The sequence below is a fragment of the Aythya ferina genome, assembly GCF_964211825.1.
Source record: "Aythya ferina genome assembly, chromosome: Z".
NCBI lineage: Eukaryota > Metazoa > Chordata > Aves > Anseriformes > Anatidae > Aythya > Aythya ferina.
Genome location: NC_140299.1, coordinates 1,020,963 through 1,039,181, shown reverse-complemented (window position 1 = coordinate 1,039,181; position 18,219 = coordinate 1,020,963). Strand labels below are relative to the sequence as shown.

Below are 18,219 nucleotides of genomic sequence, written 5' to 3'. Positions count from 1 at the left end.
CCTTGGCCACCCTCCCTGCACCCCATGGTGTCCCAGTCCCCACGGGATCAGCCCCAATTATCCCCCAGCCCCGTGCTGCGGGGACGAGCCCACCGCAGCTATTTCCACCGAACAATGCCGTCTCTTTGTTCTCTCCTGCTCCCCAATCTGTCCATCCATCTGTTCTCCCCGGGTTTACACTCCGGTTTTAAGCTCCTGGGGAAGGTTCCTTCTCTTTGTTCGGGGCTCGCTCCGTCACCGCGAGGTTGCAGGTCAGGACCAGACCACCTCAGTGCAAGGATTTTTTTTCCAAATACATAAAATCCAAATTTTACTTGCATCTAACTCATTAAAACCTTTTTTACTTTCGAATTTTAAGCAATAATTCCCCTTAGTCAAAGCAGTGACTTTCCCAGAATTTTTCTCAACCTACTCAGAAAAATCCAACATCGATTCCCGGGAAATTCTGCCTAAAACGGGGACGGAGGGAAGCAAACAATTACAAAATGTAGCAAGACTTCTGGACAAAGGCAGAAAGCCAGTGATATTATTGCTTCCTGGTTTCCACATTTTTCTCCAAACGCTTGGAAGAAAATGTAAGAAAGATGACACAAATTAGTAAAAAAGCAGCATGTCAGGAAAAGGGGCAGGCTGACCAAAAGGAAAAAGTAGTTCATTTTTTTTTTCTTGGTTTCTGCTTGGACAGAAATTACCTGTTCTGAAAAGGAGCTTGGATGTTGTTTAATAGCTACGAGGGATAAAGGAGCAGGAACCTGTCACAGGGGATGCTCACAAGGCCACTGCTGGTCTAGGAGCGATGCTGCACGCATCAAGCTGGGTTTTGGGAAGCAGGTGCACAGCGAGCACACAGCCTGCACGTAGCTCTTGAAACAAGCAGAAAAACTTCATTTTAAGCCCAACTACTAAAATATACCCAGAGAGAGCAATGGGGACCACTAGACGGTGTGGACTCGGCACCAACAGCCCTAAAAGCTTCGCCCATTTTAAAAGCCGACCCCAAATTAAACTAGCAAAAGAATAAAACACCAGGAATTAAGAAGCTTGTGATGAGTTTTAAAGGAAGAGTCTGCTTCGTTAGGACGGGGGTTTATTGACTCATTTCACTGGTGAGAAATGGGAGCTATTTCCTCGCACGTGCCAGAGCGCAGGAGATACCCGGAGGTATCTAATCAGGGCACTTTGCAGTGGTTCAAATCCCCGATTTCGCTCGCAGAGCCAAAGCCCGACGACTCAATTACATTGCTTATTATTTATAGGCATCCCCTAACCCATGAAAAATGTGCTCCCCATTCAGAGTCACCGGCTACTTACTGCTGCCACTAGCCAAGGGAGGAAGGCTCAGGTCCTCATCACAACCCCACAAAATTTGGGGGCATTTTTAAGAAGTAAAAACTTCATTTCCAGACCTTCTTGTTATTTGCAGTTAATTCAGACCTCGCAAAGTTTCTCACTGTGAATCATTCTGCAGCAATTTTTTTTTTTTTTTTTTAAAACCTCCCAAGATTCAGAAAAACTGACAAACATCCTGATTCATTATCAGCCTTACATGGACTACAAAAAAAAAAAAAATAAAGCAAAAAAAAAGGCAAAAAAAATCCAACAGTACAGAGTTCTAGAGACTTTTTTACTTCTGCTTTTTTACATCTGTAGTAGATGACAGCAGCATTTTCCTTCGTTTTTAAGTTTTCTCCTTGATACCATCTCATTAAATATCGCCAGAGAAGAAAAACATCCCATTTGCAGCAGGATAACAGCCACTTACGATTAAGCCCCTTCCAGGCTTTAAACCCAAGACGCTGCCCAAGAAAAGACTGATATTTATCTTTTTCTTCCTGACATTACAGAAAGCCCTGCAAGATCTCTGAGACATGGCCAGACCTCAACCCAGAGCCACCGTGGAGGCTCCCAGCTTTCTTCTGAGCATCCTTCCTCTCCAGATATCCTCCAGCTGAGGGCAGTCACCTCCAAAACACCCCCAGAGGGTTTCGGAGCAAGCAAGGAGCTGCACCTGATGATGGCTGAGCCCCCACGAGACCTTCAGTTGAAGGATGACCATGCCAAGGAGCGCCCACGGCCCCGAAACGGTCGGGAAACCCAGCCAGGAAGCGACGCAAACGTACATTTGCAGAGAAATATTTTGAAGCTTTCCTAATATTTACATCGCAACCCAAATAAAATCATGCTGACCATAACACACCTGTAGGCCGGGCTGTGCTCAATGCCTCGCATCTCACAGCCGAGGGAGCAGCCCCAGGAGGAGCCCCCGAGGGCCCTGCAGCACCCCAAAAGGGTCAGGAGCAGCCCCACATCCCCCAAAAGCCTCATCGGGGGGCTCAGCACCCGACCCGCACCCCGGTAGGGCCCACAGCTTTAAATGAAAATGGAATTTAATCTCGGACTTTTATATGAGAAAGGGCAAGCCAAAGAGGAAAAAAAAAAAAATCCCGGTGCTTTTAGTCCCTTTTCAATAAGTTATATCAAATAATGTCTTTTGCTAACTACATTAGAGAGCAATTATGACTTAATGGCTGTCTAAATCCATTATCAGTGTACATTTAACCTTTCAATATTTAAAGATAATATTTAATTTGAGCAAATTAATGGACTGCCTGTGAGACCAAGTATATCTATTTAGTCTTTCTGGTTTTCCATCAGTGATATTTCTCTTCAGATATCAACTTCTGTGACAAGCACACTGGTCAAGTTGTCCCTTGCATTCATACCCCAAATAAACATTAATGATACGCTGCGATGAATGAAGCAAGGAGTAAAATCTTGAATAAATACTAGATTTATCTGATATCACTGTTAACATTGCTTTCATATCACTCCACAGTTATTTTTGGTCCCCTACACAAACTATATTTATAGTTGTCCACATTCTTACCACTTTCACAATTACTGCTCTGTTAAAATTTCAGTTTAATTCCTTCATTTTAATCTCTGGCTCATGAAACCATCCCAGTCCATATTTTCCATACAAGAGCGCAACGGGGTTTATGGATTTCCGAGGCTGCCTCAGCACAAAATTTGTATTTCAAAAATAATTTAGGCGTTGAAGAAAGACCACTGCACAGGAGTTGGCAGTCCAGCGGGCTATTTTCCCCGAAAAACCAAATAAGCCAGTAAACAAAGCCTGATTACCTAAAAGACCAAAGGATTCATGAAAGACCCTGCTCCTTTCATATCACAGTTGCCATGGAGTCTTCCTGAAATTTCAAATTAAAATGTACACTTCTCAATACCAATCCCTCCGCCAGTTCCAGGGACCAAAAAAAACCCTTCGTTATTCGGAAGGGCAGATTTCGAGCCAGTACTCCACACCTTTATTTCCCCTCGCTCAATCAGTGGCTGGGTTTTAGCAAGGAAAGCCATCTACTTCCAACTCACGGATAACAAAATGAGAAACCCCAATCACCTACTTACATGGCTAAGTACACAGAAAGGAAAGCTACAACTGTTTTTGTAGACATAGAAATTTCAGTTTAAGGGAAAAAAAATCTGAATTCCATGGATATTGCAATTCAGTTTCAAAAAGGAGAGGAGGAGGAGCAGGGAAGGCTTTCAAATCCAAGCATAGACAGTCCCATTTAGAAGCGCATGATGCTCCCGTGATGTCATCTTCATCCTCTCCTCTCTTAAATAAAAAGGTGATAACATTCAAAGTTTGCACTATTTAAATAAACACAGGCAAATCATTGCACTTCACCAATGCAAGCCTCTAAGCGACGGCAAATGCATTCCCATGTCAAAACCTGGTGGAGCTACAGAACTAGGTTGACATCTTATTCACATATTGAAAGGTTAGAGGTGTTCCTCTGCGAATCAGGCGCTTTAAATAGAGTTTGACTTTGCACATTGTGCGCACTTCTATTCCATGGTACTACTTATCGGCTTCTGTGACAAAAAAAAAAAAAGTTTTTTTAGTTGCACGAGCAGGAGTCTGGCACAAATCCACTGGCTTCAGGCAAGCTACGCCCAGCTCGAGCCATTGTGTACAAGCAGAGCCCAGCTCAACGCTACATCGCCAATGGGCGCGATCCTTCTTCTAGCAAAGCCAGCGGGATGCTGCCTTGAGTAGGATGCTTTAGGATTGGGACCACAGTTTAAGCAAAGTCCCATGCGTGTTACATTTAGAGCCCTGAACAAAGGTTTAACAGTAGAAGAGCTGCTCCTGCTATCATTTACAGAACTTCAGACGCACAAACAACGCTCATCTCGGTACCCACGGTGGGCAGAAGCCCCAACAGCATCAGTGCAAGCAAAAGGACTGTGCTAGTTGGCTGAACTAGGAGAGCACAGAAAAGCTTAAGAGTTATTGGGAGGAAAAAAACCCACACACTTAAGTTAAGCATCTCATCACTGATACCCAGGCAGATTTCCTTATCTCTTGAGCTTCTACAACCCCCATGGCGAGTGACACAGTGCAAGGACCTGCCTCACCCTAGAGGAGGGCAGCAGCACAGGTGAGGCACAGGGACAAGAGGGGCACCAGGGTCCTCTCACCCCAGAAGCAGAGGAATCCCACGTTATCAAGTCCACAGGGGCTGTATTTTGGGTCATTATCTTATCTCCAGCCAGGAAACAGGATTTAACCATTTTAACCCTCATAATGAAAAGGGTTTTAAAGTTCTCTTAAAACACCAAAACCTATAGCTTGGGTAAGCAAGTTTAGTATTATTTCAGTAACAATTTCTTCATTTTAGTAACAAGATTTTGAAAATAAGTAGCATAAATCAGCTACATAGATGTATAGATAGATCTGCATGCTATGAGTTGCCACAAAAGCACCCCACCTCACCTCTCTAATCTAAAGGAAAGCAGGAATAGTCAAGTCAGAAATTGCAAAGGAAGAGTCCCTAACAAAAAAAACTGTGCAAAACCCTCAATCCCACAGAATAAGAGCACAAAGGGCAGGGTACCCCAGTCTCCATGCTGTTGCTTCCAGAATACATCACTGGAAACCTCCTGCTCGCCCCTTCTTACCTTCAGGAGGGCAGCAACCTCCCCAGCACAGAGCCCCCACACGCTCCAGCAGCCATCTCCACCACCCAAACCTGGCCTCCTCCAGCTGTCCCTGCTTTAATCACTGCAATTAAGCAGCCCACCAACACCTGGGGTGCCTCCACACCGGGGGGGGGGGGGGGGGGGGGGGGGCTGAATTCCCCCCAGGGCTCTCAGCTGCAGATGGTTTGGATGGTGCCCGCCGGCACAGAGGGATTTGGCAGCTCTCATCGTGGCCTTGCTCTGCTCCCTCCCGGGATGGGAACAGGGCAAAGGCAGCCAGGACAAGTGCCTGCCTGCATCTGGGAGGCAAAGATGCCTCCTGGTTGGGGCTTCCCATCAAAAAAGGCACAATCCCATAGAGATGTGCCTTGTATTGGGGTGGGGGGACAGATGGAGACGGGAAACACGCTGTCCGAGTGCTGGAACAGGATCCAGCAAACACACACTGGCCGTGTTTAATTTTTGTCAAAACGTCCCCGTAAGACTTCTGGCCATCAGGCCTGAGATGCTGGAACGCTATTCCAAGGCAACGTTTGGGTCAGAAACCCCGAGGATTTTCAGAGTGACAACCTAACCAATACCCGGCACCTGGCCCTATGCACCCGAAGCCTCCCTTCCAGCCCCGATTCCCTTCTCAGACACTACTGATACACGTCCCCACATCTAGAAGCCCTTTGCAATACAATGTTAGGAACTCCAATGGCTGGCAAGCGAAGACACAGCCATGGGAATGATGAACTGTGAGTGGCCAGCCAGCTATCGAGGGAGAGAAACTGCTCAGGAATGCGGGATTACCTGTTTGGAGCAAATCCCTGAGATAAGAGAGGGGATTTCTTTCTGCTCTTACTTGTGAGACGCAACAGGAACCCCGGCTGTTCGTGGATCCTACGCAACAACATCTCACAGCACACTCCAACATAAAAAAGGGTGGGCCAACCATTATGGGATACGCCAGCATGGCGCTGGACAGAAGAGGAGCGTGATTCCTTTTTAGCTTGCTTATGGGAGCTTGGTTTGGACTGAGCACCATTTTAGATATGACCAACAACTCTTTTTGCTTATACATAGATATAATTAAAATAGTTGTTTCACTCCGGCAAGGGTATTGTCAATAGTTTGCTGAGATACCCCCAAGAGCAGAAAGGCAATAACATGTGGACGGGAATGGTTTCCAGTTTATTTTGCTGAAAAGTGTTGTCTGTAAACTAAGAAAGCCTTCTAGTTAGAAATCTGCATTTCTCATAAGAAAATAAATGTGTTATTTTACAAGCCAGGCAGGCCAACCTGCGGTGCTCCAGAGGGGTCTCTATCCCTGCGCACAGCCTCCCAGACCCCAAAGCAGCAGGGGTGGCTGCGATATTCCTGCCTGAAATCCCTCACGAGCTTTCACAGGGCCCTCCTCACCCTACTGGCTGGTCATCGCTGACCTTTAAGGAGTGCTGTCCCACCTGAACCACCTCCTCAGGGCTTTTCTGCGTCCTTCTGGGTGGACAGGAACCTGCATTCCCGTCGGTGGGTAGGTAATTCTGCTTGCAACACATCTGCTGCCGACTATGGCATAGACAAAGGGGCTTTGTTATTATTTTCTGTGGGTGTGACTGCATTTGGACAGCAAGTGATGACACCTGAAGTTAGCTCCGAATGCTAGGGACCGGCGGAGGATGTTTCTTTGCAGGGAAGCACGCAGCAGGCACGACACCAGGTCTCTCCCTGTGGGAAGCTCGTCTGTGGCTCAGCTCTTTCCAGGGGAAAATACCACCGAGGCTCAGTCAAAAGGGAATTACTGGTAAGCTTCTTAGGTGCAAGCTCCGAGCCAAAATTAATCTTGAGACAATTAGATTCAACTCTATTCAGCAGAAGACAGTTAAGCCCAGAGCTGTAGAACCCAACACCAGTGAAAATGAGCTTTGGCGATCGGCGCGGCCACGGGAAGGAGCCGAGCGCGCGGATGCTGCGCGGAGCAGGAGCCGAGCGGTGGGGAGATCAAGTTTGCATCGGGGCCCTCTGGCAAATACCAGAATCGGAGAGAGGAAAAACAAACAAACATTGTTATGCCTTAGCAAACCTTATTAATTTCAGAAATTACAACCTCTGAAACCGATGCCAACAATTAGGAATCAGAGATTGTCCTTTGGTTGTCATCTTAAAAGCTCAGAGAGGGCTGTATCTACAGACCTGAAAGAAGATAATTGTTGGTTAGACTTCTGTTTGTGACCATCAGAAATGTTACCTTAATTTGGCCTTAATGACCTATAATCTCTTTTAGCATATGGCTTTTAGAATGGTTATTATTCAGCTTGATCTATGGCTATAATGGAGCAGAACAGAACTGTGGGTATAATTAAAATAAGTTCCTGTAAAAGTGGAATATGTAGTACATTGCTAATGTGTAAATGACTAAATAACTTAATTAGGTGAAATGAAGTGCACTTATAACCACAGATGCTTAAGCCGAATCATGATAATGTTGTGTATGTGAATATATTTTTTTTAAATATGTTTATAACCCAAACAGTAGGACAAGGAAATACAAAGCACACACTAGTTATGCGGACGGCGGTGAATCTTTTGAAGCGAAGTTTTCCTTACAAATTAACGCGGAGCTGGTGGGGAAAAAACGTTTTCGAATCGCTTTAAAACGCTGAAAGGGAACAACTTTTCACTTGGCCGTCCCAATCCTGGCAAATGTCTTCTTCCAGCAAAATCTAAAGCGGAGCATATGAGAAAATAATTCTTCCGGGCAAGCCCCAAAGACTAAATAAATGACTGGGAGCCTCCTCTCCCAAGCCCACCTATTCATATCGTGCCTTTCCATTCCTGTACCTATCTCCTTCATTAGCATGAGTATGTAGGGCAATGAAATGTGTAAAGCTGCAGAAGCCGGGCAGACAAAGAGCCCAATCCTTTGCACAGGGAAGTCAGCAGGAAAATTCCCATTGCTTTCACTATCCAAAAGCCCGGCTTCCAGCGCAGGGGGAGAAGCACATAAAGTGCACTTGACGATTCAAAACATAGGCCTGATCTTGACAGTCTTCCATCTGAGACTGTCAAAGTGAATACGAGCAGCTCTAAAAATCACTTACAGCACTTGTATTCATTGATTCATCCATATTCATTCTTCCTCTCTCACTGCACCCTTACTGGAGGTGAATGTAACATAACCATGAGCATGATGAGGAGATGAATAAGACAAATTATTGAATGTGCACTTGAAGGAGGCTTCAACCAAATAAGCAACCAGGAAATGTGTACTTTAATTTTACAATGAAAGATGAAAAGGAAGGGGACGAGGCGGCATCTTCACAAGTACCTAAAGAGCTGGCGCACGTCTTCCTCCCAGAAAGCAACGAGTCTCCCCGCTGCCCAAACTAAAATAAAGATATTTTAGACTTATCCTATTAGTTTCCCAGCAGAACGCTAGATCTTCAGATAGGGTAAAATGGCACGGCTCCGTGGGTGTTTGCAGAGTTACGCTGATTTATTCCAGTTGTGGATCTGACAGATTATATAAATCCACCACCACTTCCTTCTGCATGTTATCTATTAGTTTTTATTGCTCCAAAGAAAAGTCAAGGTCACCAAGTTGCAATGCCCAGACAACGTTTTCCCATCCGTTGTTTAACTTTCCTCATATTTATTAATTAGCTGCCTTTAATGAGAAAGAGAAGTGCGATATTTGCAGTATTTCTGAGTGAGCCAGACACAAGAAGTGTGAATATCCACCAGAAAAACTGTTTCGGCGGGGTTCATACATCCAGCACTAGGCAGCAAGCGGCCAGAATTTGTGATGATCCTCTGCAAGGAACTTTTCCCGTTCCACCGATGGGCAAATGAGATGTTCTTCCTTGAAGTCCTCGCGGGAAACTCTGATTAAATTAGAAAAAGATCAAACCCCTTTTCAACTCGAAAATCATTTGAAACGGCTACAATGAATGCAGGAGAGCAAAATAGCTCTTGTATGTAAGCAAACCCATTTTAAGGCAAAATTTGGACGGAATCGAGAGGCTCAGAATAACTATTTGGAATCTGTTGCTATTAGTCACCGAGTTGGACGAAAATCAAAAGCTGCTAATAATGGCGATGCGCATTCAGGACTGCACAGACACCCTGCCACTCGGAAGGAGGCATTTTGGAGGACAGGCTGCTCAAAACGAGCTGAAATGGCAACGCGGGGATCTGTTCCCCTCCCGAGGTACAAAGCCGAGCGCACCTAAGGCGAAGGGGAGAGGAGGGCTCTCCTCCTCCCGGGAAGCGTCGCCCTCGGAAGGATTTCCATCTCACGTCTCCTCCTTGGGAGCCCACTGAAATCAATTAACTCTGCAACTGGAAGCAATTAACCCTCCGAAACGCACCACGCCAAGCACAGTGGCAGTCTTTAATAAATATAATAAATACAGAAATAATAACACCGAGCGCCGCGGCGAGAGAACGGTTTTCGAGCTCATGGGATGTGGGCTCTTGGTTCTTCAGACACGAGAACGAAGGGTTTTGTGTTCTACAAAAAACAAGGACAAAAGGACAAAAAATAAGGGTTCAAGTAGACCCAGGGCACCTTTAAGACTGGATTCATCTCATTTAATTCCAACCATCTAAAAAGCAGGCGTGTGGTCACCAAGCTCTGTCTACAGTCGGCACGAGGAGGTGGGTGCCTTGCAAAACCCATCTGAAAGCACTACCTGAAAAAGGGAAAAGCCTTCTGATCTCTGCACAGAGGCCTGGCCCCCTCCACTGATAGCCTCGATGATCCAGCCGTGGGGACAGGACTCAGCTGAGCGGGAGGAAACAAGTTTATATTAAAGAGAATAAAGCTGCTTCTTTTATAATCCCGCACTTTCTATTTAAGCTCTTTCTCTTTTGGATTAAGAAAATAACAATTCTCCATTAGGCACGGCATTAGACACTGCCCTGCTTTCAAACACACCCCCAGTTCGCCCAGTGGCACTGAGGCGGATGATTTTGTACAGCTGGGAATATGTTGAAAAAGAGATACCAGTCTCCAGAAGTTTAAAAGATCTCATTTTTGGCGTAACAAATATCTCCTTTTTGTGCTAGGACACTCTTGGGTGTGATGGCCACATAAAACACTTGGGCAGCAGAAGGTAGAAGCACAGAAATAATCACCTTGCCTCTTTTCTGGTGAAGTTTTGGGTTATGGTCTTCTCAGTTCTTTCCTCCATCCCTGTCTCCACTTCCAAATTTGAAACAAATCACCTCTCCTGGACCCTAAGCAGGGCAATATTGGAATAAAAGGGGAGGATTTGGGAACCAAGGTTCATGTGGCTGTATCAGACAGACCCAGCCTGCAATGTGGGCCAGTGGTGGCTTTTTTTCTGGACTTAGGAAAACCCTCACTGTTGGCAGAGTGTTCCCCTGCTGCCCCATCCCACACTCAATGCAATGGCAGAGCTCTCTCTATGGGATTTGAGCTGCAAAAAGCCTAAATCTTGCCCTACAGAGCTCAGAGAATGAAGGTTTAATGGCTGCAGTGTTTCTCCTTTCCTACAGAGCTCACGTTCACAAGTCCAAGGAAAGATTATAAACAAGTAAAGGGGAAGAAATGGTGAAAATAAACGCCACATCTGGCCAAGCAGGGATGCACAGGAAGGCAAGAAGCGACCGTGATGCTGAAGCAGCCCAAACTCAGCTGAATTCTCAGCAGAGACTACCCAAAGTAACACGTGGCTCCTAACAATTTCATTTTCAACGTGACAGCGTTCTCGTGCTTCAATTTTTCGAGGTTTGTGGTTTGAAAAATAACTGAATAAACGCTATTTTCCTGCCAATAATGTTGCTGGTAAGGATTTAGGGAACCAGCAGTCCCATGGGAGGAGGGCACCCACTGACCAGCGGGCAGGTAACGGGTAATTCTGCCACCTTAACTTCCTAATGGGGCATCAAGGAGCTTTCAGCAGCTTGTGTACTTCAGCCACAGGCAGGGAGATGCGAAGAAGCATCAGCATTTCACACTGACCAAACCGCTTAATCACATCTTGACACGAGCATGAACCTGAAGCACTCTCGCCGCCGCGCTGCCACTAGTGCCAATTAGCTGCTTCGGTTTGAAAAAAAGACAGAGATGAAAGAGGAAAAAAAAAAAAAAAAAAAAAAAAGGAATATAAATGAGAAAATTAGGCAAGGGAGAAAGACAATGTCCATTAGTTAATAAGCTGGTTCCTAAATTAAATGCTCTAATTTCTGATGTTTACAAAATATCTAATTTTAGGAACGTGAATTTTCCCCTGTTTATACAGCAGGACACAGTATTTCCTAAGTAAGTAAATCTTTCCGAAGAGCATAAAATCAACAAAGCGATTAGGCCCAGAAAACAAAAGTTAAGCAAGGCTTTTGCTCACAGCTCCGCGCCCGCAGAATAATGCGTTATCGAGTTTCTCATCAGGACCTAACGCACGATTCTCCCCAGAGGATTGTGTCATCGGGCAAAATGCTGGTGAAGAAAGCTGGCTGAGGAGAGGCCAGATGAGCACAGCGAGGATGAGTGGTCCCCGGCAGCACGAGGTGAGGGCAAACCCAACCCAACTGCTGGCAACGCGCCGGGGAAGATCAGCTCGTGAGGTCTGGCCAGAAAATCTGCATCCCTGCCACCCGAGCAAGAGGCAGATCCGAAATCCCCCAGCACGGAATTCATTTACGTGGAAAAGCTCAGGAAAAAAAAAAAGCAATTTTCCAAACCCTTGCTTCCATTTCTCCTTCCGATCTCTGCCACAAGCACTCGGGTAGCGCTGAAAAACTACCCCGGGTCTGAAGAATAAAATAAAAAAATCTGAAAAATCAGGTGGAGCCACACAACAGCATTTGGGGCTGTTCCTCACGGAGCCAGCCGCCTCATCCCTGCCCTTCTCTCCAAATATCCGCAGCATTAAACCAGATCCGAGGCCTAATGGCCCGCAGTCACCTAGGGCTGAGGAGCATTTCTTGCCCCTCGAGCAGCAGGGCGCCCAACATTTCCTGCGCCTTTCGGGCTCAACCACCACGTGGAGCCGCCACGATCGAGGCCGCAGACCTACAAGGAGCCCGAAATAATTCGGGACAGGTTCCTACGACCGTGGCCCCTCTCCCTGCATCACTTGCAGCCGAGTCACCGACTTATCGGCGAGGTTTGTAATGGAAATGCTGACGGACCCCTCGCTCTAGTGGCACTGGCAGGTGCTCCCACAATGCGAGGACATAATTCAATCAAGCTTTTGGCTGACGTCACGAAGCACAAAACAACCCCGATGCTTTATGAACAGCACCAGAACCCCCGAGATTCAATTACAGCCCTGATATTCGATCAGGAGTCGTACTTAGCTGTTTTTAATACAACAAAACCTTTGTACCGGTTATTTATCAAACGGGTCGATCGGATTTAAATGTACGGTCAGGAGGAAAAGTGCCCCGTGCCGCCTTAACCCGACAACCCCAAACCTTTGGGAACAAGGCAGCCTTTTAGTCAGGAACCGGGGTTTGTACAGGAGGGAGTCTGATTTTTAGACACCACACAGCCAAAAGAACCCCATCCCTATTTTGTCAGGGGCTACACACATGCCTATGAATCAATTCAATGACTTCATTTTATTTTTCCTCAATTTTCAGACCCCTAAAACTACCCCGGTGAACACACCCATCACTTCACGATGGATGCGGTACGCAATAGGGGTTTTTTTGTGCTTTACCGTTTGAAGTTAATTTTTCGGGAACCCCCGACGCCTTTGGTGCCTTGCTGCAGGCACTGGCAACCACTGAGGGTGCCCGCAGCACCATCGGCACACTGACAATGCTACAACCACGGCCCCAAAATGAGAAAACGATGCCCAGGACCCAGCTGCGGGTGAGGAGTGAGGCTGAAGGCAGCCGGATTCACTACCCCAACCCCGGCAGCCTTTTCCCCAGGTGAGAAGCAAATCACTCCACCCAACAACCCAACCCTCAGGGGATTAGCCAAACTCCACGAGGGTGCTCCACAACCACAGCAGCGCCGGGGAAGCGTTGTTTCCAAAATAGATCAATGCCCAGCCAGACAACAATGGGTCGCAGCTCCAGACTGTCAGCACCACCAGCAGCAGCCTCGAAAGACATCGTTAACCGGCCACCGTCCCGAGAGCTCGGCGCCAGCAATGGGCCCGCTGCACCTCTGCGGGAAATCCTCACCGCCCTAAGACCCTGAGATAACCCCGGTTTAAATCCACCTGCCTGGCTGATATGCACATCGACGGCACCGCCGTTTACCTTGGCACGAAGGGTAAATACAACAAGCTTTCTCAAGAAAAGAGATTAGGGAACATCTTTGGGAACGTTTGGAAAAATTCTCCGTGAGCGCGCTCGCTGGGGGAAAGCTCCCACCACCAGCAGCAGGTGGAAGGGAACAGCTCTGCTGGCCAGCCTTCCAGGAGCCAAGCACAAATCCCAAAGCTGAAGGTTTGGGGACCCTCGAGCAGCACAAGGGGAGGTTTCAGGGCTGGGCTGGGTCCCACAGTGGATGCAGAAGGGAGCAGAGACCCTTCTGGGGGCTGGCGCCTCCAGGACGCGATGCGGGGCCCTGGACAGGGACATCCCGGGGTGATGCCCTGGGGTGATGCCTCCCCCCGGCAGCCACGAGGAGCCCCAAGAGGTGCAGGCACCTGGCAGCATTTTCTGGGTTTCAGAACAAAAGGCTGCCTGGGATTCACAGCATCAAAAATAATTCCCACCTCTCGAAATGTGATTTCTGGCTCTTTTTAGTTGCGCTCCGACTGCGTTCACCTCCCTGGTTATGGTTTATCCGGGAGAATTTGGGTACAAGACCTTTAAACCACTGCAAACACATCCCCTGCTCCCTGCTAAACAATCACAGATCCGCTATCTCGGCTTATGGGAACCGATCCGAACAGCATCGTGCTATCAAACACTGGAAACCACAAGCCTGGGGCCACCGGGGCTCTCCTCTTCTCTGGGCCTTCCTCAGACACAAACTGCCAGATCCAAAATGTAGTTTACCATTAGGAGTAAATGTTTGATCTGTAAAGCTTACAAAACGACTTTGTTTATCATAGCAGATGAAAGAAGGGGGAAAAAAAAAAAAAAAGGAATAATTTTAAACTCAAAACAAAACTGTTTATATGACAGCTTTTAGTGCTCCATGATTCTGTGCATTTAAGAGAGATTCAAGCAATTAACGGCATAAACTTTCATTACATAGTTCTATTATATATGTTTATGTGACTTAGTTGTTCATCTGTTATTTAAGTGATCTCCTCATTACAATAGCAGGGTGAAGATATTTGCTGATCTTGTAGAAAAACGCCAGGCAGTTCGTTCGCTCTGCTCCGCTCCTCGGATCTCAAAGCGTGCGTGCTTAAAAGCTTTTATTTTTTTATACCTAGTAGGTAAGTTAAATATCGAAGTGATCCTAAATTCGGTAATTTGTAGAATCATGGGGGAAAATTCATATTTTTTTTTTTAAATCACAAAGTATTGCTGCAGTAGCCAAAAAATAAGTGTAAGTGGTGAAAGGTTACAATCTGTGGGAGCTGGTATGCAGGAGGTGCACAGGCTGGCCATTATTTATGCTTATATTTAGTGTTTTGTGGGATTTCAGTCACTAGAAGCTGCCCGACACGGATCGATCTGAATTTGGGAGCGGGGAGAGCGCAAACCCTCATGGGAAGAAGCCAAACTGTGGCTCCTGTTCCCAAATGCCTCCTTTCTCTGCATCCCTTCCCGAGCGCGTTACACAAGCTTCCTCCACCTACCTACCTCCCAGCCAGCCCCGAGCTCACCCGTTTATCAGAGCCCTCGTTCACAGGGAACTTGGATCCACTGAATCATCTCAAACAGCAGCGCTGCCGCTGCTAAATTTGGCTGCGGCAGGCACAAACGTCTCCTCCAAGTGACATTTGGCTGAATCTGGCCCCCGAGCGTTTCAGCCTCCCAGACAGCTAATGTGTGTGTTTCTGAATTATTAAATGCAGGCAGGAGCCTTGACAAGGTAGACATCCAGTGATTAGGAGAAAAAGTGTTTCTAAAGAAGCAACAGTATCCAAGGGGCACCACTGCACTGCCTGGGATACAATTCTCTCCTGTGCCATCCCCTTTTGGAGCCGATTCATTCAGACCCTCTGCCACCAACCGGGGCTGCTTTCCCCAGGATCAGAAATCGGGGGGAATTATTTGGTCGGTGTTTAATCGCCAAGAGAGGAGCCTCGCCTCCAGATTTAGCACGGAGGCGGCTGACTTTAGCTGGGGCGATGCTGCTGGCTGGCCTCGGCGGGATGCCCTCGGCCATGAGGGCAGGACACGAGGGCAGGAGGATCCCCTCTCCTTTCTAACCCAGCCTTTGGGTCCCGTCCTGCCCCGGGCGCCGCGAGGAGGAGAGCAGGATCGGCTCCTGGCGAGGAAACAGAGCTGGGAGGGCGGGAGGTAACGAGCATTCTTCTTCCCCTTAATCATAATTACGAAACGGGAGGGCTGAGGAAGATGGCAGCGCTTGGTCGCCTTTGTGCGGCTCCCTCGCGAAGCCCTGGCGCCGTTTCCAGAAGGCAAAGTGCGGCCGGGAGCCGCGGGGCTCTGCCACGGCGAGCCCGGCACCCACCCCAATACCAGAGCCACGTCCCCACACCTCTTGTCCTTCGGTACTAAAACCCACGGGGCTGATCCACAGGCTAAAAATTCCTGTGCCTATGGACGCCCGTGGGACCCCTGCGTATGTGCCGAGGGGCGCCCAGTCCGAGGGGCTGTTCAAACGTCTCCAGGTAATGGAGATGTTTCACAGATCTCCATATTTCACTTCATTTTTTATCCTTGATCAACTGAGAACAGCAAAATGATGCACCTTTCCCAAAAGGCCACGCTCTGAACACTGAACTGGACCTAAATAACCTCTATTTTGTTAAAATTTGCTCACAGGCACGTGGAAAGTAAATAAGGACTTCAAAACCGAGCTGAATTTGCGATTCCCTCGTTTAAGATGTATTAATTTGTGATCACCATTATTCTAGCGCAGCCTTAATCAAACCAACGGCAAAATTAAAAGCAAGTTTTTCTTTAAAACCTGACTTGGCTCGATTCAGCGGTGCCTGTGCTAGCAGAGATTTGCTGGGGCAGTCAGAAAGGCCAACGAGAGGAATTTGGGCTACTCCCACCCACACACAGGCACATCCTTAGTGGGCAACCTCGCACAGATGCCCGAAAAACTTAGGTAAAATCAGATACTTAAAATAGAAGATGCAGAAATCGAGCCTGATCAGGAAGCTGGGGGGCTTGCTGAACGGTTCAGGAACCTGAGCGTGCCCGATGTGACAGACCTGGCGAATCCTTCAGCATCACAAAGTGCTGCAAAGCTGCTTCGAAACCCATCCTCAAACCCAGCACCAGCGAGCATCTGATTCAGCAATCGCGCCTCGTTTCCCACTGGCTCACACTTGGATTAGGACAAACGCTCTTGGTGCGGAAGCCGAACTATTCGGAAAATTTTTGAACATCCGGGAAAATTCATTTGATTTTGGCAACTGTCCTAACGGCCCCAACAAAACAAAACAAAAAAACCCTCATTCTAATGGACGTGCATTGTTCGATTTAAGTCGCAGGTATTAAATCACTCCGCAAATCCAGCAGAAATTTGAGGTAACTCCAGGGGAGTTTTCTTAAAAATAATTTCAGTCCTCACCAATTCCCCCCGTTAAGGTCAGAGTCTCTAAGCCAGCATGGCTGAATTGTTTTAGTGCTCTCTGCTGAACACCTGCAAACATCAAACAAAAACTCCTGGTCCTTTACTGGGTTGACAAAAGCCTTTCATGTGAAAAATGCTCCATGGGAATGTCACGGCTGTGGCTCAGGTTACATTCCTTTCTCCCTTGCAGCCCTCACCATTTCTTAACGTGGTAAGGAGCCATGTTTGTGAAATTAAAGATTAAAAGGAAATGTGGCTTTACTTTATTTTCATTCACACGTTACAAATCACAATGGAGCATCATATATTAGATGAGTAAAAAGCCATTAGGATGACTTTAAGCATGAAATATTACCACACTTCGTAAAGTCCAGTTAGTTTCACTTCACTGCTTGGGATCACTTTTTGTTGGGGACTTGTTTTGGTTTTTTTTAAGTGAAGTTTCAGGTGAATGCAGAGGAATGACAGCTGTGCTTCCCTGTCACAGCAAATAGGATTTTGAAAAGACCACTAAGGGATGGCGAGCTCAAACTTGAGAAGGGCATCTGTCCAGGAGGATGAACGTGCTGCATGCTGATTGCTAAAATTCCAGGTTACCAGCTAGAATAATCACCTCCACCCATATATCAGCAACGAAGGTACCTTTAAACCTTCCAGATAGCTGCATGGAGCATCTCTTGAAGCAGCTGTCTGGGCAGTGTCATATAAACCCCGAATTTCTCAAGCCCAGGCTCGTTAGAGGAACACACAGCCAAGATCTCTAGGAAGCAAGACCACCGCCCGCAGCTGGCCAGCAGCAGTGGCCCCACTTCTCCCCCACGCCCCTCTGCCTCCAGGCCACGCACCCACCCTCTCTGCGAGGATCAGGTCGGGGCGATTCACCAGTCCGTGGCTTTTGACAACTTTTGGGGAAGCACTGACCGCTCGCCACAAAAATCCACCCCCAACACCAAGCAGCGGAGCAAAGCCACCGGTGTGTTTGAGCACGCACAAGTTGTCACCCGGTGGGAGCCTTCAGGTGGTATTTAGGATGCTCCCCATCTCCCTATCACCGGCTGACCCCAGCTCATTAAATCCTCAGGACGTCTAAAACGATGTGTCAAAGTTACTTGAATGCTCTCGGCTTCAGAAACGATAAAAAACCAACCACAGCCCCTCCATTTCACCCACTGCCTGGCTTGGCTTTGCTATTTCGGAGCAAAATGACTTCATAGGTGAGGTCTCCGATGCATTGATTAAATACAGCTATCTAGTTAATTGCTGTTAGACCAAGTGTTGGTTGCTGCATTGCCTGGGATAGAAGCATGGCAAATTGATTTGCCTGGCACAAATACTTTTCACTTGTCTCCAGCGAAAACAAATATAGCGAGCATTATAAATTTGCCTAAACCGCATACCTAAATTATACAATTCAGAAAAGGACACAAAATGGGATTCACATCTTCAGCTTGCGAGACACGAGGCAAAGCACATTTGGAAAGTTATTCGAACCTGACAATGAAATTCTCCAAGTCACTATATTCAGAATATAACCAAACGGATGAAAATAAAGCACGTTATTTCGCGAG

At 47.1% G+C, this 18,219-nt stretch overlaps 1 protein-coding gene across 28 annotated transcripts in view; it reads right to left on the bottom strand.

Annotated features, from left to right (window-relative positions):
• Window positions 1-18,219, bottom strand: part of LOC311426864 (transcription factor 4) — a 178,042-nt gene that overhangs the window by 153,990 nt on the left and 5,833 nt on the right. Inside the window, exon 1 of one of the 28 annotated variants that reach the window (XM_084503614.1) lies at window positions 4,987-5,053. The exons of the other annotated variants lie outside the window; for them this stretch is intronic. The gene's annotated coding sequence lies outside the window, so the exon portion shown is untranslated. Of the gene's footprint in view, window positions 1-4,986; window positions 5,054-18,219 lie in introns of those variants that run through there. 28 annotated transcript variants of the gene reach the window in all.